Raw genomic sequence first — 26833 nt, 5'->3', positions numbered from 1 at the left:
ACCAAGGTTGTGGGCTTGAGAGACAGGAAGGATGGTCATACCATCCACAGTGATAGGGAAGTCAGGAAGAGGACAGGGCTTGGGAGGGAAGAAAAGGAGTTCAGTTTTGGACATGTTGAGTTTTAGGTGGCAGGCAGACGTCCCGGTAGAGACATCCTGGAGGCAGGAGGAGATACGAGCCTGAAGGGAGGGGGAGAGGACAGGGGCAGAGATACAGATTTGTCTGTCATGTGCGTAGAGATGATAGTTGAAGCCCCGAGAGAGAATGAGTTCACCAGGGGAGTGAGTGTAGATGGAGAACAGAAGAGATCCAAAAACTGACCCTTGAGGAACTCCTTCAGTTAGAGGGTGGGGAGGAGCCTGCGAAAGAGACTGAGAATGAACGGCCAGAAAGATAAAAGGAGAACCAGGAGAGGACGGAGTCCGTGAAGCCAAGGTGAGATAAGGTGTGGAGGAGAAGCGGATGGTCTACAGTGTCAAAGGCAGCTGAGAGGTCAGGGAGGATTAGAATAGAGTAAGAGCCATTGGATTTGGCAAGAAAGAGGTCATGGGTGACCTTTGAAAGAGCAGTCTCGGTAGAGTGGAGGGAACGGAATTCTAGGCAGCGAGTGCAGACGACTCGTTCTAGGAGCTTGGAAAAGAAGGGTATTAGGGAAATGGGGCGATAACTGGAAGGGGAAGTTGGGTCGAGAGAGGGTTTTTTTTAGGATGGGGAGACATGGGCATGTTTGAAGGCAGAGGGAAAGAAGCTATTGGAGAGTGAGAAGTTAAAGATAGAAGTTGAGGGGAGAAGGGAAGGGGCAATGGTTTTTATAAGGTGAGTGGGAATGGGGTCTGAAGCACAGGTGGAGGAGGTGGCACTTAGGAGAAGGGAGGAGATCTCCTCTGAGGATATTGTAGGGAAGGATGGGAAAATAGGGGAGAGGGTTGCGAAGGGGGGGCAGAAGGGGGAGGGGTGACTTTGGGGAGCTCAGACCTGATTGTGTTAATTTTCGTGATGAAGTAGGTGGCCAGATCGTTGGGGGTGAGGGATGGGGGAGGGGGAGGAACAGGGGGCCTGAGGAGAGAATTAAAGGTCCGGAACAATTGGTGGGGGTGACGGGCATGGGCGTCAATGAGGGAAGAAAAGAAGTTTTTCCTGACAGAGGAGGGGGCAGAGTTAAGGCAGGAAAGAATAAATTTGAAATGGATGAGATTGGCTTTGTGCTTGGACCTTCGCCAGGAGTGCTCAACAGCTCGAGCATAAGAGTGTAGGAGGAGGACAGAGGCAGTCACCCAGGGTTGTGGGTTAGTGGAGCGAGAGCGGCGGACGGACAGTGGGAAGAGAGAGTTGAGATGAGTAGAGAGGGTGGAGTTGAGAACGGTAATCTGATCATCGAGAGTGGGAAGAGAGGACGGGGGGCAAGATGGGGAGAGATGCTTTTGGAGAGATGGATGGGATCGAGAGAGCGGAGTTCTCTGTGGGGGAGTAGTACAGATCTGCAGGGGGAGAGAGTGTGAGAGAGGAGGCAGGTGAGAAGGTTATGGTCTGAGAGAGGGATTTCAGAGTTGGTGAGGGAGGAGATAGTGCAGAGGTAGGAGATGACAAGATCGAGGGTGTGACCAAGTTGGTGAGTGGGCGCGGTGTGGTGGAACAGGAGGTTGGCAGAGTCAAGGAAGATATAACTGAAACTAGAAAAATTCCAGAAGAACTAGCACTGTAGATCCTGAGAGTAAGCGGTTGAATGTTGGAATAGTTTATGTTTCTGCTCTACCCCCTTCCCCTCCCCACAGCACGTGTGTATATTTGTACATATTTATTACTCTATTTTATTAATGATGTATATATATATTATATATATAATTCTGTTTATTTTGATGGTATTGATGCCTGTCTACTTGTTTTGTTTTGTTGTCTGTCTCCGCCTTCTAGACTGTGAGCCCATCGTTGCGTAGGGATTGTGTCTATCTGTTGATGGTGCTCTGCACACAGTAAGCACTCAGTAATTATGATTGAATGAATGAATGTTCTTTTTGCTGGAAGTATATAACAAAATATATGCTGTAATATATTACTATATATAGTATATATGTGTGTGTGTGTGTGCAAGCTTAGTACAGTCCTCTGCACATAGTAAGTGTTCAGTAAATATGATTTATTTTATCACAATCCAATTCTATTCCTTATTTTGCATTCAATTTTTTTTTTCAAATTTACTTTTTAGTTTCTACATGACTGACATTCTTCATTTTCTACAGTTCTTAAAAAATGCACTTTACTAATGCTTTTGAAACATATTGTTTTCTTTAGAAAATACGTTTTAAGAAGCACTTTCTACCTACATGTTTCATTACACAGCATAAATGCATTAATCATTAAGAAAATCCTCAGACTGTATGTTTTTCTTTCATCTCATTTAAGGTCTCTTCCTTAGAAAAATCACTTTTCAGGAACAGCTTAGTCTTTATACTCTAATGCACTAACTTTATCATTTGTCATTTCCATTAGCAGTTTAGGGAAATACCACATGTCAATCCCTGCTCACTGAGAAGAATATGCCCCTCAAAATGGTCCCTAAAAAACAATTAAATAATTTTTTTCCCCTAAAAAACTTAAAATTACCTGTTATTAACTGAAAGTGTTACTTTGGATAGTTTTGAAATAGAAAGAAATACCTTGTAGTTGTAACTGTATTGTCAAAATGTCTGTTTCCTGCTTCTCTGTGATAAACATTAACCTTGACCTTGAAGGTATAGCCTCTAATCAGTCAATCAATCAATAGTATTCATTGCATACTTACTGTATTCAGAGGGCTGTATTGCATGCTTGGGAGACCATCTTATAACTGTGTTGGTTGCTTGGGAGAGCATCTTATAACTGTGTTGGTAGACATGTTGTCAGGCCACAAGGAACTTACAGTCTAGAGTCCATGTTTCAGTGAAAACCTCCACCAGGCCTCTCTAAACTCATATTTTGCTATGGTTTCTTCAGTTGAACTATTTGATTATGTGTAACCTATTTGTACTCAAGGGGTAACATTACATATAAAATGATATAACCATATTTTTTCAGTATAAAACTGAAGTTTCCCATAAAAGAAATGGTTCAGTTGCCCATGCTGGCCTAATTTACAAAATTTGACTTTTATGCCTTGGAGAGCATATTTTCAACTGTATTTTCTTAAAAGTTTCTAAATTGGGTCATTTATTAAAATCAAGTTAATGGGCATAAACTGTGCCAATTCTGTATTATTTGCATATTTGATCCTTTAGTGCCTTAAAATATAAGGATAATAGAGAAAAAGGAATTTCCTTTCAAATATTTGAAAGGAAGCTCTGTGATGTATGGAAAGAGCCTAGGCCTGGGATTCAGAAGATCTGGGTTGCAATCCCATCTCCACCACTTATATACTGTTTGAACTTGGGCAAATCACTTAACTTCCCAGATCCTCAATTACCTCATTTATTAAGTGACAAGCAGCATGGCTGAGTGGATAGACTATGGGCCTGAGTCAGAAGGTCATGGGTTCTAATCCTGGCTCCACCACATGTCTGGTGTTTGACTTTGGGCAAGTCACTTCACTTCTCTGGGCCTCAGTTTCCTCATCTGTAAAATGGGGATTGAGTGTGAGCCCTATGTGAGACAGGGACTATGTCCAACCTGATTAGTTTGTATCTACCCCAATGCATAATACAGTGTCTGGCACTTAATGAACATTTAACAAATACCATAATTATTATTATTAAATGGTGATTTGATCCTTCTCCCTCCTACTTAGACTGTGAGCTGCAGGTTTACAAGAACTGTGTCCAACCTGATTATCTTTTCTACCCAGTGCTTAGTACAGTGCCTGACACATAGTGAACACTTGAGAAGTACCACTAAAAATATTTTGGATGTAGAAGAATGTTGGTGTACCACAAATATCATAGAATTATTCTGAAATTCATTTTGGATATAACAATCTTATCAGTTTTCACAAAACGTCAGTCTCCCACAGTCCCTCTAAGAAATCCTAAGAGTCCCAGGCGATTTTCAGATTTTGAAGCTCCTAGCCATAATCTTTTAAAAATTATAAAATGGCAAACAATGAATGAGGGTCTAAATTTGAGGTCCCCTTTTAGTTTGTGGTTCATGCTAATGGATCTACTAGATACAATTGAAATTGAATTTTTTTAAAGCTAATTTAATAAACATTGATTTTTGCATGTATTTCAAAAAGCAATTTTATTGTCTGTATTATATTTTTAATTTTAATCAGAGTAGGAAGCCATATATATTTCACTACTATAAATAGATAATTCAGCTAAAGAGTCTTTTGAGAGCTAATCTATTTATAGACAATCAACTTTTATTCAAAGAAATTGATTATCTAAATAGTTACAAATTATTAATAGGGGAGAGCATAGTAAGTTAGACTAAAGTGGAATTGTTACATTATTGTTTTGCATCCAATAGCTGTAATTATAATACTAGTAATGATAGTGACATTTATTAAGCATTAATATGCTAAATCCTGAAATGATTCCACAAATCTGTCCTCTTCCACAAATCAGAGACCTCTGATCTTTTGACACCATCCAGTTTTCTCAAGTCATCATGCCCCATTTAGTCTCCATATCTAAATTACCTTCCCTTGACCCACAAATTGGTGCCTTCAAAATCACTCTCTCTACTGAACTCAACTCACTCACTTTCCTGTCTCTTTGCTGATATTGCACCACTAACCTATAGCCTTGGATCAACTTCACAGTACTCTTCCTTCACTCCTATCCCTAAGCTTCCCAGTGTGGCTGGCAGAAATAATAATAATAACAATGTTGGTATTTGATAAGCACTTACTATGTGCAGAGCACTGTTCTAAGTGCTGGGGTAGATATAGGGTAATCAGGCTCACAGTTGATCCCCATTTTACAGATGAGGTAACTGAGGCACAGAGAAGTTAAGTGACTTGCTCACAGTCACACAGCTGACAATTGGCAGATCCGGGATTCAAATCCATGACCTCTGACTCCCAAACCTGGGCTTTCCACTGAGCCACACTGCTTGTCATTTAACAGATATCAAGCTGATCTTGTCCTTCTCAAATTCATCGTTGCCTCTAACTCTGCCCTCTCCATCAGCCAGCTACATTGTTTCTCTATATTTATTGATTCTCATGCCATTGCCCTAACTAGTGGTTTCAGATATTTAATTCCCTCCTCTACTCCCCCGCCCTTACCTCCTTCCATAACTTGCTTCTAATGACTTGGTCACTTTATTGATAAAATTGAAACATCAGGAGTGATCCCCTGAAATTCTCCCCTCTCCTTTCCAGTCCCTCCCTCCTCATGACCCTTCTTGGACTCTCCCATCTTTCCCAACAGTAGCTGAGGAGAACTTCTGCTCTTCTCAAAATCCACAACCTCCACATGTGATTCATACCCATTCCTTTGCACCTTATCAAAACACTTGTTACCTCCTTCTTCTCTCCCTGACTGCGATATTCAACTGTTGATTCTCCAATGGCTTCTTCCCTACTTTTTTCAAATATCCTCTATCTCACCATTCTTCTCTAACCTCCTTTAACGAGTTGTCTACACCTGCTGCCTCCACTGCCTCCTCCAATTTTCTCATTGACCTTCCCCAATCTGACTTCTGCCTCTTTCATTCCACTGAAACTATCCATTCAGAGGCCACCAAAGATCTCCTTCTTGCCAAATCCATTGGCCTCTACTCCATTCAAATGCTCCTTGACCTCTCAACTGCCTTCAGCAAAATACTTTAACAGTACAAGTAGTGGTGTCACAGCCTTAAAACAAATACAATATTGACTCTCTCCCTGATCAAGATTGTATTCTTATGTTAGTCCCAAGATATTGCTTCCCCTAAAAGCCACTTCCCTAGTTACCTTCGCAGGTTTTCTCTGGCCCCACATCCACAGGTTCTTGGTAGTTCACCTTGTTGAACTAGCAAACTTCTTGGTAAGCACAGCTTCCTGCTCCCTTCCTCTTAAATGCTTGACATGGGCTTCTTCCAACTTTCTAGGATGGCTGACAGGGAACATGTTCTTTCTCTCTTTCTCTCTCTCTCTCTCTCTTTCTCTTTCTTTCTCTGTTTCCCTCTGTCTCTCTCTCTTAATGCTGCTTGTTAAGTGCTTACTATGTGCCAGGCACTTACTAAGCACTGGGGTGCTTAGTAGACAGACACATTGGGGATCGTTCAGAACCTTTTTTCCCTACCCCAATACCCCAGTCCTTGAGGAGGTTGAGGAGTACCTGAACCCAGTATATTCCATGTAAGAAATACATAACAGGTAGAAGAGATCCTTGAATTTTATTTTCTGAAAGATTTGTGGATTGTTTCTTAGAGTATTGTCTTTTAAAGAATTGCACAGAAAAGAAAGCCTGAGGGTTCAAGTCAGTAGGTCAGGAAGCCCAACTGAAAACCCATCATCTTGAGATAACTCTGTTTTCCCATAATACCTTTTGAAGTCACACACATTTATCATGTTCAGCCAAAGTTTTCCGTGTTTGAGATTCACATTGATAGAGCTTTAGGAATTTTAAAGGACAAAGAGCACTTCTGATCTTTGAGAAAAAGATTTCTTAGGCTTGCTTACTTAATGCTCTTCTTACTGCAGTGGTTTTGGCTACTGCTATTTTGATAGCCTGGCAGAATCGATCATATTAAAGATTGAAAAAAGGTCTTAATCTTTTTGGATTTTATTTGTTTAAATAGCACTTACCCCTGGACTGTTACCTTGTTATGGGCAGGGAAAGTATCTACCAACTCTGTTATATTGCACTCTTCCAAGTGCTTAGTATAGTGTTCTGCCCACAGTTAAGACTCAATAAATACAACTGATTGACTGATTGATATTTGTATTATTTGTTTTACTAAGAGAAGACCATTCCCAAATTTTCAGAGGAAAGGCAGAACTGCCATCGTTTTGGGATTTTAGCTGCTACTCAGACATATTCTGAGGCCAGTCTGGGATTGGAAATAATAAAGGAGTGCCATAGATTTACTGTCTTTTCTCTAAGAAACCAAACAGGTATTTACAAATGAAATGAGGCTATGACTGCAGTAACAACAGTGACAAACATTCACAATCTTTTCCATTTATATTTTCAAATTGTTAGGATAAAAATAAGCTGCTTACATAAATTACCATGATACTTTTTGTTGATTCATTGCATAACTTTATTCATCTATATTTAACCTAGCTAATAACCAATGAACTTCTCTTCCTATGAAATTAAGTGCAAAACAAGAAAAACAGCTGGAAAGTAAAAGAAATGAGACATTTTCAGGAAGAGTATTCAGATCTTTCTGCATTTCCAAACTTTGACTTAGGATTCATCTCTACCATGATGATGGAAGAAAGAGGTTGAAGAGGAAAGTGTGCTCTCACAGTGACTGTGATGGACAGGGAATGTGACTGCTAATTCTATTGTATTATATTCTTCCAAGTGCTTAGTACAGTACTCTGCACATAGCAAGAGCTCAATGAATATCATTGATTGATTGGTTGGCTGTGATGGATTCCCAGAAAACAGTAAGGGTTTCCCCAGATATGCCTAATTGTCATAGTTGGGGATGGGGGGATTTTGCTGTAAGTGTGAATTTGACACTTGCAGTGTGACCTTGTGGAAAGAGCTCAGGATTGATAAGGAGACAAGAGAATTGGATTCTAATCCAGGGTTTATTACTTGTCTGCTATACTTCATTTGTCTGTACCTCATTTTCTGAATCTGTAAATTGGGAATGAATAGTAACAGTCTTATTAAACATTTGCTGTATGCAGATTATTATACTAAGCTCTGGGAAGGAATACACAGGTGGGAATTAATGGCTCCTCCTCTTCCTTAAACTGTGAGCTCCATATGGGACTATCCCCAATATGATTACTCTTTATCTACTCCAGTGCTTTGAACAGCACTTGACACATACTAAACTCTCAAGTACTGCAATTACAATCACTGTGTGTCTAGTCACATGGAAGTCATGGAAGTCACCCTGACAAAGGTTTTATGCTACCTTTTTGGAGAATTTCTGCAGAAGGTTGGGGAGATGGTATCAATCATATTGTCTGCTGGATCCAATCTACAATTAATAATAATAATAATAATAATCATGGTATTTGTTAAGCACTTACTATGTGCCAGGCATTTGCCTGGTATAACTTGCCCAATTCCAAGCAGGAACAGAAAGGGATAGAACATATGGTTTTTTTTCCCCTCAACATGAAAGAACCTGGATGGCTAGGGCCCTCAAAGCGGTCTTAGCATTTATTAAGAGCTCACTGTGTGCAGAGCACTCTTCTAAGCCTGGGAGAGAATGCGCAAGTGGAATTAGACATGGTCCTTCTCCTTTGGGGGGCGCTTGCGATCTAAGAGTAAAAGTTGGGAAAGGGACTGGAGAAAGACACATCAGTAGTTATAAAATATTAAAACAAAACACAAAGAAATGGGCAATAGAGGCTCAGAGTGTCAATGGGGATAGAGATGAAGGGAAGAATTATACTAACTACTGTCTTTATAGTACTGTCTATTGTACTATAGGATATATGGTTAAACTCAGTTCACAGCAAACTCTGGTCCTTTGGTGGATATAAACTCCTCTAGGCTGCAAGCTGCTTGTGGTCAGGAGATATGGCTCATCATCTCTGTTGTACTCACCCAAATGTTTAGAGCAGTGCTCTGCACACAGTTAACGCTCAGTAAATACCATTGATTGATTGGGTTAGAAATAAATATGCCTGTAAGGACCTGTTAAAATGTAGGAAACATAGATTCATTAGGATGGACTTCATGAACTGTAAATAATATTTACAGTAGTATCCTTTTACACTTACAAACTTCATCTTCAAATAAAGACTTAGAAATTATACCTTGAGACCTTTTTGCATCACTCCTAAAAAAAACCATTCACAATCACATTATGTTAAATCGAAAGGCCAATTTAGGACCCTAGACTCCATCTTGAAATGTTTGCTTCCAAAAACAGATCATTGCTCATAGTCGCCTACTACAGCCCAAACCGCACATTCTGCTCCTCTCGCACCAGCTTATTCACTTACTCACTTACTCTCTCATCTCTCTTGCCACCTACCCCTTCCCCACATCTTCTCCCTAGACTGGAACTTCCTCTCCAACCAAATATGCCAGATCACCACTCTCTCCACCTTTCCAGCACAGTTAAGGTCAGATTTTCTCTATGGGTCCTTCTGTGATTAAACCCTCTTTTTCCTTTCTGCATCAACTATGCACTTGTATTTGTAACCTTGTACATTTGATATTCGCCCCATCCCAATCCCCCAGTACTTATGTAAATACCTTTAAATTATTTATTATTAATTATTCATGTTAATATGTCTCCTCATCTAGACTGTAAGCTTATTATGGGCAGGGAAAGTTTCTGCTTATTCCGTTGTATTGTACCCTTCGAAACACTTAGAACAGTGCTTTGCACAAAGTAAGGACTCAATAAATACCATTTATTGATTGCTCAACAATTAGACTTGCTCCTTATGGGTTCCAGCTCAATTTTTTAGCTTACCTCTTGGTATTACAACCTTTGCAAAGCCAGGGCTTGAGGTCAACATCAATTTGGTCAGTCTGTAGCAATAGTCTCCCAAAATTCTACTCTGTTGTCTCTATATTTGATATTGTGCTTTACTAGGTGTTGAAATAGTTTTTTTTTCTATCTTCAGTCTTATGGTTATCCTTTTCTAGTTCTACAATCATCAATCAGCTGCTTTGGTATCCAGATCTTGTCCATTCTCCTCACATATCCTAATTAATGAATCAATAGGATTTATTGAGGGCTTACTCTGGGCAGCAAATTATAATAAATATTTGGGAGAATTCAACAGAGTTGGTAGTCATAATTCCTTCCTTAAATGAGCATACAATTTAGATGGGAAATATATTTAAGCATTTAGGTGGAATGGAAATGCTGAAATGGCAATTAGAATGTAAACTTGAACTAAAAGTCCAAGCTGTAGTGGGAGAAGAGAGTGGGTATATAGGAAGGAGAATGCAATGTGGCTTAGTGGAAAGAGCATGGGTTTGGGAGTCAGATGATGTGGGTTCTAATTCCAGTTCTGCCACTTATCAGCTCTGTGACTTTGGGCAAGTCACTTAACTTCTCTGTGCCTCAGTTACCTCATCTGTAAAATGGGGAATTAAGACTGTGAGCCCCACATGGGACAACCTGCCTTACCTTGTTATCTACCCCAGAGCTTAGAACAGTGCTTGGCACATAGTATGTGCTTAATAAATACCATCATTATTAATAATAATAATGTTGAACGTGTCACCCCCCTCCTCAAAAATCTTCAGTGATTGCCTCTCAACCTTCATATCAAACAAAAACTCCTCACTATTGGCTTCAAATCTCTCCATCACTTTGCCCCTTCTTACCTCACCTCCCTTCTCTCCTTCTACATCCCAGCCCGCATACTCTACTTCTCTAATGCTATCACTAGTGCTTCTCGCTATCCCTCGACTCACCTGTCCCACCGTCAACCCCTGGCCCATATCCTACTTCTGGCCTGGAACGCCCTCACTCCTCAGATCCACCAAGCAATCACTGTTCTCCACTTCAAAGTCCTACTGAAGGCTCACCTCTTCCAAGAAGCCTTCCCAGACTAAGCCCCCCTTTTTCTCAGCTCCCCCTCCCTTCTGCGTCACCTCGACTCGCTCCCTTTGCTCTTTCCTCCTTTCCCCACTCCATAGAACTTATGTATATATGTATATACTTATAATTCTATTTATTATGTTGATGCCTGTTTATTTGTTTCAGTGTGTATCTATTATTGTATTTATTTATATTGATGATTGTTTGCTTGTTTTGATGTCTGTCTCCCCTCTTCTAGACTGTGAGCTCGTTGTGGGCAGGGATTGTCTCTCTTTATTGCTGAATTGTACTTTCAAACGCTTAGTACAGTGCTCTGCACACAGTAAATGCTCAATAAATACGATTGAATGAATGAATATCTTGAAAGTAGAAGATATTGTGATTGATTGATTGATTGTAATGTGATTGAGCGGAACTGTGTTGTGAGCATTGCCTCACATCTGGAAAATGTAACTGCATTCCAAGACCTCATTGTTCACTGTTTTGTCCTGGATTTTTTTTTTTTGAGCAAAATCGGTAGATGAAACTGCTGAATAACTAGGTATGTCTTTTTGAATAGACCCAAGTCTAACTATCATAAAGAGGATCAGAGACCATTTCAGTCCACTCCAAACCTTCAGTATGAAATGGAGCTTGACTCCCCTTTATTGTCACAAACTATTCTGTAATCTCTTTTGAGTCATGATAGTCTTTTTTATTCAGTTTTTGATCTCTTTGTTTATACATGCATGAATGGACAGTGTTCTGCATAGATAGACTGTAAGATTTTCTTGGCAGGAATTGAGTTTTGCTACTGATCCATCTTCAAACCTGAATACATCTCTTCCAAGAGGACTTCCCCACTTAAGCCCTCTTTTCTACAATTCCTTCTCCCTTCTGTATCATTAATGAGTTTGGAATTCTATCCTTTAGGCACTTAACATTCACTCCACCCTCAGCCCCACAGCACTTACGTACACATCCATAACTTATTTATTTATATTAATGTCTGTCACCACCTCTAGGCTTTAAGCTCATTGTGGGCAGTGAATGAGGCTACCAACTCTGTTGTATCCTACTCTCTGAAGAGCTAAGGACAATTGTTTGCACACATTAAGCACTCAATAAATACCACTAATTGATTAATTTATTCATCAAGTCTACCAATTGTACCCAAGTGCATGGTACAGATCTCTGCACACATTAAACACTCAATAAATACAATTGAATAATAGCAAGTGTGCTTAGGGTTTTCCTGGCTGTGGACTATCAATACAGTTTCAATTCCTCCATATGTATTGTCAGTCCAGAGCGCTGTGCTAACTGCTATTTTATACAAATCATATTTTGAATTATTTACGTATAATATAAAATGAAAATTCAACTCACAAACAAAACACTTATTCAACTTTAATGGGCTTCCCGGAATAATAGGAAAGAAAAAATGAAATTTGTATATTTTGTTTCCCTGCATAACAGAGTAACCAAGAAAAGGAGAAAAGTTTTTTGAGTAAGATATATTTGATTTGTAAAGAATAGTTAGTACATGATAAAATCAAGAGTGCCTTGTCACTTCCTGGTTCAAATGAACTGTGATGTTAAAGCATTTTAGCTTGAGGGTTAAAATTTACTTGTACTTGAGTGTAGAAGCTAATTTAGTTAAATCTGTGTGAACCTGGAGGGGCTAATGAGAGTATGAGAACACTTCTTTAATTCCTGTACTCAACATGAGTCTTGCTTTGCCATTCTATTACCAGTCTAATATGTTAATGTGTGAGTGTATACATATGTGTATACTGTATATTACAAATTACAGTATATATACCATATATATATAATATGACCTATTTAATCAATATATATGAACATTTCATATGAAAAATTCCATATGAATTAAAAATAATGTAAGCCACATTTAACATAATCCAGATGGTTAGAATATGTATAAGTTTACTGTCTCTAAAAAGATTGCAAACCTCTTTTATATTTGTCAAGCAATAATGATAATAACTGTGGTATTTGTAAAGCACTTACTCTGTGCCAGACACTGTATTAAACCCTGGGGTTACATGCAAAATAATCAGGTTAGACACAGTCCCTGTCCCTCATGGGGTTCACAGCCTTAAATTCCATTTAATAGATGAGGAAACTGTGGCACAGAGAAGTGAAGTAGCTTGGTCACATAGCAGACAAGTAGTGGAGCTGAGATTAGAACCCAGGTCTTCTGACTCCCAGATCCACGCTTGTTCCACTAGATCACATTGCTTCTAATGTTTATTATGTGTCAAGCACTATTCTAATTACTGGGTTGATACAAGTTTATCAGGCTGAATATAGTCCTAGTCCTACACGTTTAAGATGATAAACAGGTACCAAGAAAATTATGAATACTGATGATGCATCTTTCTAGATGGTAAACACATTAAGGTTAGGAAACATGTCTGCTAATGCTAATTTGCAATGACAATACATCTCTGTTGTATTGTACTCTCCCAAGCACTTAGTACAGTGCTCTGCACATAAAAGCTCTCAATAAATATCATTGATTGATTGACTGATACAACCAGGTCAATTCCCCTTGAGGGCAATGAAGAATCCTCTCCTTGGGGAAGACTATTGGAAAATATTTATTTTATCTTCAAGCTATTGTGCTTCAACTTACATCTTTTTCTGTCTTTTATTAATAAGACAACAGGTTCATTTATTCCAGAATATGCAAGAATTTCTTTTTTTTTTAATATGGGTGACATCCAGGGTAGAAGTGAGAGTTGGCTATGAAAATGCAGTAATAACTTAAACTACATAGTTCAGAGGGGAGTTCAGAACAGCCAGCTGTGCAGCTTTTCTTAGTTTGGGGGTAAAATTAAAGTTTCTTCTCAAGGAGTTGGTTTTAGAGTCAGCATCTCAGGAAAAATTCTTTTTGTTTTTCCAAAAGAAGAGCAAAGCTAACACTGCTTTTATAACCTCTAGCAGATGAAGGAATCCCACCCAAGTGTCCAAATCAGAAACTACTGCATTAGAAGTTCTACTCCAAAGTCTAGGGGTTCAAGTCCTCCATATAGCTGTCCATTTTAGGATTCTTGGAAAGAGCCGTCAAGGTATATGTAGTAGCATTGCTCTTGTGTCAGCCATGAAAGCTGCAGATGGTCTGCAGCTTCCCTTATTTCCTTCATCAGCCTTCAGGAAAGAAACTGGGAGTGCAAACCCAAACCTCTCATTTAGGGAAGTCAGGTTACTAATATCTTTGGGGGCTTGAATGGGAAAACTTGCCTCACTATTCCCTATGAGGAAACTACTCTGCATCACTCTGTTTTTCCTCCCTTTTGATCCAATTAATGAAGTGGCTTCTGTTTTAAACTGAACTAAGGATCCATATTCTAATGTTGAGGAGAAATGTTTATGTCAATCAACCAATCAGTGATATTTATGAGTGCTCACTGCATGCAGAATACTCTATTTAACCCTTGGGAGAGTACAAAATAACACAGTTGGTAGACATGTTCCCTGCCCATCAGGAACTTACTAGAGTTGTTTAAGAGATGAAGGATGAAATGCACAAATATGCACTCTTTAAAATACCAATTCAACTTGAATTTACTATTATGGGATCAACCATTCATTCATGGGACTTTGCTTGCTCATTGTTTCTCTTATTTAAATCTACTTTCTTGTCTTTTCATTTTACAGATTTCTCATTTTCTTTCACCTTTGTCTACAAGCACATTTAAGTGACTTTCATTTTCCAAACTACAGTGTATGTTTACTGTCCTATACTTATAGCACTACAGTGATCTAGAGATAATGTAGCTAGAGGTGAGTAGAAAGCCAGAGACATGGTGGGGTGGGGGATCTGCCTGAGGCTTCTTTCTCACCTCTGAGAGCTTTAATGAACTAGCCATGGAGGGAGTGCATTGATGAGGCAATAGTTCTTGGCCCTCTTCTGTTCTCCATTTACACTCACTCCCTTGGTGAACTCATTCGCTCTCAGGGCTTTGACTACCATTTCTACGCAGATGACATGCAGATCTACATCTCCGCCCCTGTCCTCTCCCCCTCCCTTCGGGCTCGCATTTCCTCCTGCCTCCAGGATGTCTCCACCTCCACCTGGATGTCGGCCCGCCACCTAAAACTCAACATGAGCAAGACTGAGCTCCTCATCTTCCCTCCCAAACCCGGTCCTCTCCCAGACTTCCCTATCACCGTGGATGGCACGACCATCCTTCCCATCTCTCAGGCCTGCAATCTCGGTGTCATCCTTGACTCGTCTCTCTCGTTCACCCCACACATCCTATCCGTTACCAAGACCTGCCGGTTTCACCTCTACAATATCGCCAAGATCCGCCCTTTCCTCTCCACCCAAACGGCTACCTTACTGCTACGGGCTCTCGTTATATCCCGGCTAGACTACTGTGTCAGCCTTCTCTCTGATCTTCCTTCCTCCTCTCTCGCCCCGCTCCAGTCTATTCTTCACTCCGCTGCCCGGCTCATCTTCCTGCAGAAACGATCTGGGCATGTCACTCCCCTTCTTAAACAACTCCAGTGGTTGCCTATCGACCTCCGCTCCAAACCAAAACTCCTCACTCTAGGCTTCAAGGCTCTACATCACCTTGTCCCTTCCTACCTCTCCTCCCTTCTCTCTTTCTACCACCCACCCCGCACGCTCTGCTCCTCTGCCGCCCACCTCCTCACCGTTCCTCGGTCTCGCCTATCTCACCGTCGACCCCTGGGCCACGTCCTACCACGGTCCTGGAACGCCCTCCCTCCTCACCTCCGCCAAACTGATTCTCTTTCCCTCTTCAAAACCCTACTTAAAACTCACCTCCTCCAAGAGGCCTTCCCAGACTGAGCTCCTCTTCTCCCTCTACATCTTCTCCCACCCCCCTTCACCTCTCTGCAGCTTAACCCTCTTTTCCCCCCATTTCCTTATGCTCCTCCCCCTCTCCCTTGCCATCCCCTCAGCACTGTACTCGTCCGCTCAACTGTATATATTTTCATTACCCTATTTATTTTGTTAATGAAATGTACATCGCCTCGATTCTATTTAGTTGCCATTGTTTTTACGAGATGTTCTTCCCCTTGACTCTATTTATTGCCATTGTTCTTGTCTGTCCGTCTCCCCCGATTAGACTGTAAGCCCGTCAAACGGCAGGGACTGTCTCTATCTGTTACCGACTTGTTCATTCCAAGGGCTTAGTACAGTGCTCTGCCCATAGTAAGCGCTCAATAAATACTATTGAATGAATGAATACAAACACAGTGATTTGCATTTTTGCCCCATGGTTAGTGAACCAATCCATTGTGAAATGGGTTTTTCTAGCCTCTGAATTAGCTTAGCCAAAGGACACCTGAACATTGCAAAATTTTATTTTAACATTCTGTGCAAAATCAGATTTGCTTGTCAGGTAAGCTGTCCTTCAGTGCCTTTTCACTTTTCCAAATAAGCAATCCCTTTGAGCTCCTTTTGAGTTCAATGAGATTCAAGTAGGGTGAGTGGTTGACACTTGATATGGTTCAAACAACTTTGAAATCAAAAGTGAGTGTTGATAATGATGTACTCTAGGAGAATCTTTACCCATAAAGATGTTAAGATAAAGAGGAAAAAAAAACAACTGCTCAGTTGACACTAAGCTTAAAGAAAGGAACTTTAAAACCTTTGCGATTCCTGAATGTTTCTTTTGGGTATAACCTAATAGTAAAATAGATGTCTGAGCCCTCTTTCCCTCTGCTCATTCCCCTCTCCCCTTTCCCTTCCCCTCTGCACTGTGCTCATTTGTATATATTATATATTACCCTATTTATTTTGTAAATGAGGTGTACATCCCCTTGATTCTATTTATCGTGATAATGTTGTCTTGTTTTTGTTTCGTTCTGTTTTGCTCTGCCGTCTGTCTCCCCCGATTAGACTGTGAGCCCATCACTGGACAGGGATTGTCTCTATCTGTTGTTGAATTGTACATTCCAAGCGCTTATTACAGTGCTCTGCATATAGTAAGCGCTCAAATACTATTGAATGAATGAATGAGTCATTGTTATTCCACCAAATTTAAAAGTAATTTTGTTTTTTCCCTGGATATAATGATGCCCCTAAAGAATACACATTTCAAATATGACAATGTGGTGGTCTCTCTACAGATTGTTTTTAGAATCTATAGGGTCCTCCCACCCCCAAAAGAAAAAAAATTGTCCATTGAGGAAGTATTTCATTCAGGCACACCCCATGGGACCAAGGACTCAAGAATGTGCTTTGGGGTTGTAGCTGGCTGTGCCCATGTCCATTCAATGATTCTAGGGCCCAAAACATCCTTACCCTGCATCCTCTAGTCTTGAAGGAGGAGGAAACTGACTGGAATAGGAGCCCAGACCAGGACAGAGCTGGGTTAGCATCTCCAGGGTTTCCCCTTGCACCTAGGTAGATGGATTAATTCATTCACTCTATCATATTTATTGAGCACTTACTGTGTACAGAGCACTGTACTAAGCACTCAAAAAGTAAAATTCGGCAACAAATAGAGAAAATCCCTACCCAACAATGGGTTCTGACTTCTAGAGAAGTAGCACCACTAATATCAAACAGCAAGAGGGAATAACAATGAGGTCCTGAAAATAAGTCATTAAGCCAGCATCAGTCACTTCTTCTATTGCACTTTCACTGGATATAAGGAAAATTAATAATAATAATGATAATAATAATGGTAATTAAGTGCTTACTATGTGCCAGACACTGTACTAAGTGCTGGGGTAGGTAAAAGCAAATTGGGTTGGACGCAGTCTCTGTCCCACGTGGGGCTCACATTCTCAATCCCCATTTTATAGATATGGTAACTGAGGCCCAGAGAAGTGAAGTGACTTGCCCAAGGTCACACAGCAGACAAGTGGCAGAACTGGGATTAGAACCCACGACCTTCTGATTCCCAGCCCTGTGATCCATCCACTAGGCCTCTTTGATTAAACAGAATGGAGTAATGGAAATGGTGACAAGAGACAAAAAATAAGGGCACAATGAAGTAAAACCTCAAGTGATGGGGTATAGCTGTGGAAAACTGGTCAAAAACAGCAGAAGATCAGTCTTGTCTCCAATAATTAGCAGTGGGGATGGGCTCTCTGGAAACCAAGGTTTTAAGAAATTCAAGAGAGAAACAAGAAAGGTGCCAGTCATTCTGGGTAACATGCAGAAGGGAACAAAGAGACAGTTTCTACATGGAGAAGCTGGGAAAGGGATAGTCAGTCAGGCATGAATTGGCTTTCTTAGCCATTCTTCTATTTACCAATAAAAATCTCACTCTCAGGTGCATCATCCTTGCTACAGAAGGGCAGCTAAGGATTCATTCATTCATTCATTCATTCATTCATTCATTCATTCGTATTGAGTGCTTACTATATGCAGAGCACTGTACTAAGCGCTTGGAATGAACAAGTCGGCAACAGATAGAAACAGTCCCTGCCATTTGACGGGCTTACAGTCTAATTGGGGGAGACAGACAAGAACAATGACAATAAATAGAGTCAAGGGGAAGAATATCTCGTAAAAACAATGGCAACCAAATAGAATCGAGGCGATGTACATTTCATTAACAAAATTAACAAAATAAATAGGGTAATGAAAATATATACAGTTGAGCAGACAAGTACAGTGCTGAGGGGATGGCAAGGGAGACGGGAAGGAGCAGAGGGAAATGGGGGGAAAAGAGGGTTAAGCTGCAGAGAGGTGAAGGGGGGGGTGGTAGAGGGAGTAGAGGGAGAAGAGGAGCTCAGTCTGGGAAGGCCTCTTGGAGGAGGTGAGTTTTAAGTAGGGTTTTGAAGAGGGGAAGAGAATCAGTTTGGCGGAGGTGAAGAGGGAGGGCGTTCCAGGACCGCGGGAGGACGTGGTCCAGGGGTCGACGGTGGGATAGGCGAGACCGAAGGACGTTGAGGAGGTGGGCGGCAGAGGGGCGGAGCGTGCGGGGTGGGCAGTAGAAAGAGAGAAGGGAGGAGAGGTAGGACGGGGCAAGGTGATGTAGAGCCTTGAAGCCTAGAGTGAGGAGTTTTGGTTTGGAGCGGAGGTTGATAGGCAACCACTGGAGGTGTTTAAGAAGGGGCGTGACATGTCCAGATCCTTTCTGCAGGAAGATGAGCCGGGCAGCGGAGTGAAGAATAGACTGGAGCGGGGCGAGAGAGGGGGAAGGGAGATCAGAGAGAAGACTGACACAGTAGTCTAGCCGGGATATAACGAGAGCCCGTAGCAGTAAGGTAGCTGTTTGGGTGGAGAGGAAAGGGCGGATCTTGGCGATATTGTAAAGGTGAAACCGGCAGGTCTTGGTAACGGATAGGATGTGTGGGGTGAACGAGAGAGACGAGTCAAGGATGACACCGAGATTGCGGGCCCGAGAGACGGGAAGGATGGTCGTGCCATCCACGGTGATAGGAAAGTCTGGGAGAGGAGCGGGTTTGGGAGGGAAGATGAGGAGCTCAGTCTTGCTCATGTTGAGTTTTAGGTGGCGGGCCGACATCCAGGTGGAGACATCCTGGAGGCAGGAGGAGATGCGAGCCTGAAGGGAGGGGGAGAGGACGGGGCGGAGATGTAGATCTGTAGATCTGTCTACAGGATATTTCATGGGTCCTGTGTGAAAACAGCGATAAATTCCAATAGAATTATTTATCATACCATTCAATGTAAAGGTGATATAGTATCAAAGTACCTGTGGAAGAAGCCATTTAATAAACAGAATGTGTTTTTAAAAAAAGTGCAGCAGCATTAGCAATCATAGTACTTAACATATATTATTTTTGTCATTCTGTTTTGAAGGGTTGTTTTTGTTTCACTTTCAAGTGTTCTGAAGTCTCTCTTATACCTCTGGGATGCCAGTATGCATTGTTTTCTCCATTTCAGAAAAAGAAAAAATTATAGGGAAAGTAATTAAGTGATTTTCCAAGGTCCATAAAGGCAGCCATGGTTGCAACAAGTTGAGATTTAAGTATTCTTTGATTCCCTGCACTGTCTTTATGTGAATCGAAAATGCCTGTTTCAGCCTGACCTCATTAGCTAGATGAGCAAGAATGAGATATGAATTGTAACCTTGGAACCTGGTGCTTGTCACACTCAAAGACAGGGAAAGGGGAGAATAAAATTGGGAAATGATGAATGTTTGCTAAAGGTTCAATCTCCTTCACAGAGCAAATTCTTCAATAGAGGTTTCATTGGTACATCTCTGGTAAGGGCTACGTAACAAACAATACACCACTTCCTTCTCTTCCCTTTAGCTTATTTTACTGTGATTGACATTTGTTATGATCGTGGACATTTTCTCTGTAAATTACTGCCTCAGCTAATCATAAACTTGAAAATGATTATTGCAAAACAGTTTCTTGATAAAGTACAAAGTTGCTAAACCTCATTGCCCTTATTTTATCTTGGACCTCATGATCCAAGCAGTAAACCAGTTTAAGGAGGTGAAAGGATAGGGTATAAACCCCAAAATTCTGGGGAAAAAAAGCAAAACTTCCTGACTGCGAATGGCTTATATTCTTTCTTTCTGATTTTCCATCTTATATGGCAGGATTTATTATTAGGAATCTGAAGAAGCTATTTACATGTGGAACACTGAAGAAAGGCCAAGGGACATTAAAGACATACGGTAATCAAATTTTACAAGAAGAGAGATGGGGCCAAGACTCCTTATCAGCTACAGTCAGACAGAAGTACACTGAGCCTCTATCAGGACCCAAGAGACAAGCTTCCAAAGCAGCCAGGAGGTAGGCAGGCCTAGATATACTAGTTCCCTGTCAACTTTGTGAAAATTGCTTCTATAATTTTGCAAATTTGCCAGGGAAGTATAACCATCCCCTGTAACCCCTACACCCAGCCCAATCATCTCCACTTCTTGAGGCTTTCATCTTTAATGTTCCCCATCTCTCACCCTTGTCCCCCATCACCTTGACCCCCTCAATGCTCCCTCACCCTCCTTTATCCTTTATGCTCGACAAGATGCCACTTAGAAATTGAAAAGTTGTTAAATGAAAAAGAGTGATAAAAGATATTGTGTATGCCCCCAATCTATTTTCTAGCTTTTCTTTTACAGAAAAAAATATCCTCTAATGGTTACCCATTGCTCTTTGAAACAAACAAACACTCTTGACAAGTGGTTTTTAGACAATCAGCTCTGCCATTCTTAGCCATGCTTTTCTCCCTTTACACCTGAGCTCATACTCTTAACTTCTCTCAAACCAACCTACTCACAGACTCATTCTGGTATTTCTTTCCACCAATCTCTTGCTCAAAACCCTTCATCCTGACAGGACTTGCTTTCTCTTCAGATAGGGCAAACCACTACTCGCCCTCATCTTCTGAAATATATTAAAAAAGCAGGTAAAGCCTGTCACTTCACAGGCAAATTGATTTTAAATGCTAGTAGCTTGCTTGTCTTATCCTTTGTCGAGTCTCACACATCTTGGTTTGAAAGTTCCTATTGCTCTACCATTTGTTCAGTAGCTGAATAGTAATAATAATAATGATAATGGTATTTGTAAAGTGCTTACTATGGTCCAGGCTCTGTACTAAGTGCTGGGGTAGGTACAAGAAAATTGGGCCGGACACAGTCCCTGTCCCACGTAGGACTCACCGTCTCAATCCCCATTTCACAGCTGAGGTAACTGAGGGCCAGAGAAGTGAAGTGACTTGGCCAAGATCACACAGCAGACAAGTGGCAGAGCTGGGATTAGAAGCTATGACCTTCTGACTCCCAGGCCCCTGCTCTATCTACTACTCCATGCTGCTTCTCATATTCCTTTAGCTCATGGATTCTATTGCTCTGGCATGCTGTTGTCTACCTCTGTGGTGTCCAAGACTTTTATGAAACTTAGGTCAAGATGAACATAGCAGAAGACGGTGGCCCTGCTGTTTTCCATTCGTGCCTGGAAGAAGTTCCAAGAGAATGGGCTCTGGTGCAGGGCCTCTTAGAAAGAGAATTATCAGTCCTGGCCACCAGTCCCAGACATCAGATTCATTCCACCCACATGTCAAGGATGGCACCTTCCTATCTGGGATACGGCCCACCTGTGTGGATGGAATGGATTCATGAGAAGGTGGAGCAGCTGAATGCCCTTCAGGGGGCCGTGAAGGGGGATTGGAGCAGGGTAGGGTAAATCCAGACAAACTATCTCAGAGCTTCATTCCTTAGCCTTGTAATACTGTTTTTTCTGGTTCTTCTCAGACCACTTCCACAGCATTATTTCCTTCTCCTTTCCTTCCCTTTCACTCCTCAGCATGGCCCCAAGGGCTGGGCAAGCACTAGCAGCACCCACAGAGAACTATCCAGGGGTCTAACAGAGAGCTAGAGCAAGGCTATACCTAGAGCTTTATGCACCAATCTGCCTTGCATCATTCCATAGGCTCCTCTCTCAAAGCCTTATAGAATTATTTCAACTTTTCACACAGCATAACCCTGTAAAATCTAACTTCTCAGCCCTGACTTCTCTCCTTTTCTGAAGTCACATATTTCCTCTTGCCTTCAGGACATCTCTACTTGGATGTCCTGCCAACATCTCAAACATAACTCTTCATCTTCCCAACGATCCCTGTCCTCCCATGTGTTTCTTTTTTTTTCTTTAATGATACTTGTTTCAAGGAATTAAGACTGTGAGTTGCATTTGGGACAAAAACTGTGTCCTACCTGATTAGCTTATATATAGCCCAGAACTTAGTACAGTGGCTGGCACACTGTAAGCACTTAAATACCATTTATTTTAAAACAAGCTCTGTAGTATGTTCTGGGGTTGGTACAAGTTAATTACGTTGGACAGAGTCCTTGTGCTACATGAGGCTAATAGTCTACCAAGGAGATGAAGTAACTGAGGCAGAGAGAAGTTAAGTGACTTGCCCAAGTTCCCACAGCAGACATGTAGCAGATCCAGAATTAAAACCAAAGTCCTCTGACTCCCAGGCCTGTGCTCCTTCCACTAGGCCATGCTGCTTCTCATTCATTCTTTCATTCTTTAAATCATATTTATTGAGTGCTTACTGTGTGCAGAGCACTGTACTAAGTGCTTGGAATGTACAATTTGGCAACAGATAGAAACAATCCCTGCCCAACAATAGGCTCACAGTCTAAAAGGGGGAGCCAGGGTAGATAAAAGATAATCAGGTGAAACACCGCCTCTTCCTCACTGGGCTCACAGCCCAAGTGCCCTTTGGGCACTTAATATTCACCCACCCCTTAGCCCCATAGCATTTATAAGTGTATAAATGTGCTATATATTAGTGCTACTTATAAATGTAGCACTAATTTATTTTAATGTGTGTGTTCCCTTCTAGACCATAAACTCCTTGTGGACAGGGAAGATATCTACAAACTCTGTTGTATTTTACTCTCCCAAGAGCTTAGTACATTACTCGAGTAACACTGGTTGGAATATATTCTGCCAATTTAAATGGCTGGTTTGGATATATAAAAATTTTTGTACATGTACACATTTCAAAATGTAAAATAGATACACGCTTGTCATTTTTAAATAGATGTGCATTTGGGATTTCCTAGGAAAAAATCATACAATTTTCATAGTGTGGGAAGAATTAATCAATCAGTGGTGTGCAGAGCACTGTACTACGAGCTTGGGAGAGTACAATACAACTAAATTAGCAGATATGTTCCCTGCCCATAATGAATAGAAGCTTTGAAACTACTGCAAAAATGTTTATCTCTGTTTTTTTAATACTACAATTCTTTAACTAAGAAAAGAATAGACATGCTCTAAATCTTTGAAAAATTAGAAAGTCATCCTATCAATTTGTTAAGCAAAATGTGCAAGATAAAGCAGTTTATATGATTTCTCAAATATCTGATGTTCCTGAAACAAAAATAGCTTTGGAGAAATTGATATCATATTTTTTTTTATCATTAGGATTGGTTATTGCAAACTCTGTAAGACAGAAGCTTCATTGCCATCCAAGAATAAAAAGGCTTAGTGGTTAAAACAAATTTTAACAATCTTCTAACATTAAGAGCAGAAGATGCTGTAGAATTAGATTAAATGATATAATTTTAAGCATCATATAGAGTGATTAATGAATTACTCAAAACAATATTCTGATATTTTAGTATCATTTTAAGCAAGATTGAAGGCAGTATTTTGTTATTTTACAGGATGAAACCATAACAGTGCATAAGGAGAGTTGACGAAGAGGGCTCTGATGCTGAAGTATATTTGAGGTGATTTTATCTCATGTCACAAAGAGATTCTCAAGCAGTTTTATGCAGTGAAAAATATGCTCAGTAGAATATTGTTGGGAAGTAAGGCCCAAACTCTCACCTCACTAGATGTTGCTTATGTACCTTGACTTCTATTGAGTTCTTACTGTGTGCACAGCACTGTACTGACCACTTCAGATAGTACAATATAACAGTAAATAGACACATTCCCTCCCCACAGTGAGCTTACAGTCTAAGTATACACTTAATTAAGCCTTGAGATATGGCCATGAAAGAGCACTTGACCTGTAATGATTCCCCCAAATCACACATGGTAATAAACTAATATGAAATTGTCACCAAAATTCTTGAAAGGGAAAAGAGAGCTGGATAACCCCTCCTTCACTGTCAGAAATGAAAGGGGAGGGATTTCTAAGCCAGAGGGTTGATGACTAGAGAGATGAAGTTGAGGTAGGTTATCATAAGAGGAGCATGGTACCCAGGCAGGGTTAAAAAATATGGAATGCTTCATGAGTTCTGGAATTTTTCTAATGCCAATTTGTGGATGTACAACTTAGTGACCCCCTGGTCCCGGGCACTCGCATCACTGCCAACACACTTCAGCTGAAGTTCAGGCATCTCCCTGAAGGTAACAGGATCAACAAGGACTAGCCTATCATCCCCATCCCTTGGTTGGCTGCAGGAAGCTTGCAAAGATTTCAGTAATATTGAATAGTTTAATTTAGTCATAATAAAACCAATTCTGGGTCACACCACCATTCCCTAGATCTAATTCATTCATTCAATAGTATTTATTGAGCGCTTACTATGTGCAGAGCACTGTACTAAGCGCTTGGAATGAACAAGTCGGCAACAAATAGAGAGTCCCTGCCATTCGACAGGCTTACAGTCTAATTGGGGGAGACAGACAGACAAGAACAATGACAATAAATAGAGTCAAGGGGAAGAACATCTCGTAAAAACAATGGCAACTAAATAGAATCGAGGCGATGTACATTTCATTAACAAAATAAATAGGGTAATGAAAATATATACAGTTGAGCAGACAAGTACAGTACTGAGGGGATGGGAAGGGAGAGGGGGAGGGATGGGAAGGGAGAGGGGGAGGAGCAGAGGGAAATGAGGGGAAAAGAGGGTTAAGCTGCGGAAAGGTGAAGAGGGGGAGTGGTAGAGGGAGTAGAGGGAGAAGGGGAGCTCAGTCTGGGAAGGGCTCTTGGAGGAGGTGAGTTTTAAGAAGGGTTTTGAAGAGGGGAAGAGAATTAGTTTGGTGGAGATGAGGAGGGAGGGCATTCCAGGACCGCGGGAGGACGTGGCCCAGGGGTCGACGGTGGGATAGGCGAGACCGAGGGACGGTGAGGAGGTGGGCGGCAGAGGAGCGGAGCGTGCGGGGTGGGCAGTAGAAAGAGAGAAGGGAGGAGAGGTAGGACGGGGCAAGGTGATGTAGAGCCTTGAAGCCTAGAGTGAGAAGTTTTTGTTTGGAGCGGAGGTTGATAGGCAACCACTGGATGTGTTTAAGAAGGGGAGTGACATGCCCAGATCGTTTCTGCAGGAAGATGAGCCGGGCAGCCTAGTGAAGAATAGACTGGAGCGGGGCAAGAGAGGAGGAAGGGAGATCAGAGAGATCTATTATCTGCTTCCTATCCCCAGGACCCTCAGTACATCCCTGGAGGCAACAGCAAGCTCATTATGGGCAAGGAGTGTGTCTGTTTATTGATGAATTGTACTCTCCCAAAGTCTTAGTACTGTGCTCTGCATGTAGTAAGTGCTCAATAAATATGATTGCTTGATTGATTGATATTGGAACTCATGTTCCTTTGCTCCTTCCTCCTTTTCTGTCAGGGCTCCCTAGGTTACAGTCATTCAGAAGCAGGGTTTCTTGGTGTCCTTTATCCTCCTGTTGGGCAGGAGCCTCATCCCTTGACCCCAAAGCTCCAGGATTTCCTATCCTTCACCTAGTATCCTCTCATGTCTCTCCTGGGGCCCTGGGTTTGTAGGGGGTCACCAGCATGAAATTTACTCTCCCAAGTATACAGCTCACCATCTCCTGTTGCCTTCAAGAGAGAGGAGAAGCAGGAGGGCATAATGGATAGAGCACGGGCCAGGAGTCAGAAGGACCTAAATTCTAATCCCAGTTCTGCCACTTGTCTGCTGTGTGACAAGTCACTTCACTTCTCTGGACCTCAGTTATCTCATCTGTAAAAACAGGATAAGACTGGGAGCCCCATATAGGATAGGAACTGTGTCCAACCTGATATTCTTGTTTTTTACCCCAGTACTTAGTACAGTGCTTGGCATATAGTAAGCACTCAACAAATACCAAGAAAAAAAAAGATCTTTGTCTCCAACTACTTGAGTCCCCTATCACCACCTCAATCCCTCTCTCTGAATGGCTCGGCTAAATATTTACATTTCCTTCAGGGTGGGGCACCATGGACTTACTTGGCTCTTTCCTCCCCTGGGCCAGTGTTGTGCCTGAAATGTAGTGAATACCGTCATTGTTACTGCAAAGTACATGTGCAATTTTTGCTCATATTAGTCTGCTGCAGGAAAAACTGATATTAGATGCCACTTCTGCTGATTTCCAGAGCAGAGCTTTTTCCCACAGGACCAACAGCAGGACTGTCATAAACACTACCATAAATAGTTGTCCTTTGTATTCAAAGAAGACATCACTGATAGTGCAATTCTCCTAAGAGTATGTGTGTAACTGAAAAGATCATTTGTGGGACCTATATCCCCACCATATTGTGGACATAAAAATGCTGTCCCTTGTAGTATTGTCATGTTTGTTGTTTGTAGTGCCTGGTGGTGTTTTCTCTTTTGCCTTTCTGTGTCTTATTCCTACGAAGCTAAGAGGTACTCCATTCTCAATTGACTCCACATTATCAGCTGGGATGTAGCATTGTCTGAGGTTTTGATTTACTGTGTTATTAAAAGTTTCCTCTGTCTTCCTTGCTTTCAAAACAAGCTACATCACTGCTGTAGAGTGAGGATGGCGTAGACCACTTGTGTCACAGGCAAGGAAGAAATCTTTAACAGATACAAAACACTAAAATGGACTCCTGAA

General features: G+C 41.3%; 1 long non-coding RNA gene across 2 annotated transcripts in view; it reads left to right on the top strand.

Moving 5' to 3' along the window:
* The window catches only part of LOC114814776, a 29360-nt gene extending 5594 nt beyond the window's left edge, over nt 1-23766 (top strand). The window contains exons 2-3 of one of the 2 annotated variants that reach the window (XR_003762579.2): nt 20119-20314; nt 23701-23766. This is a non-coding gene — a long non-coding RNA (uncharacterized LOC114814776). The remainder of the gene's footprint in view (nt 1-20118; nt 20315-23700) is intronic. The other variant, XR_003762580.2, reaches the window with a different exon arrangement.
* Nucleotides 23767-26833: the final 3067 nt, after the last annotated feature.

The sequence above is a fragment of the Ornithorhynchus anatinus genome, chromosome 10 (assembly GCF_004115215.2).
Source record: "Ornithorhynchus anatinus isolate Pmale09 chromosome 10, mOrnAna1.pri.v4, whole genome shotgun sequence".
Classification (NCBI taxonomy): Eukaryota; Metazoa; Chordata; class Mammalia; order Monotremata; family Ornithorhynchidae; genus Ornithorhynchus; species Ornithorhynchus anatinus.
The sequence above is the reverse complement of the archived record's forward strand: the minus strand, read 5'-3'. Positions and strand labels throughout refer to the sequence as shown.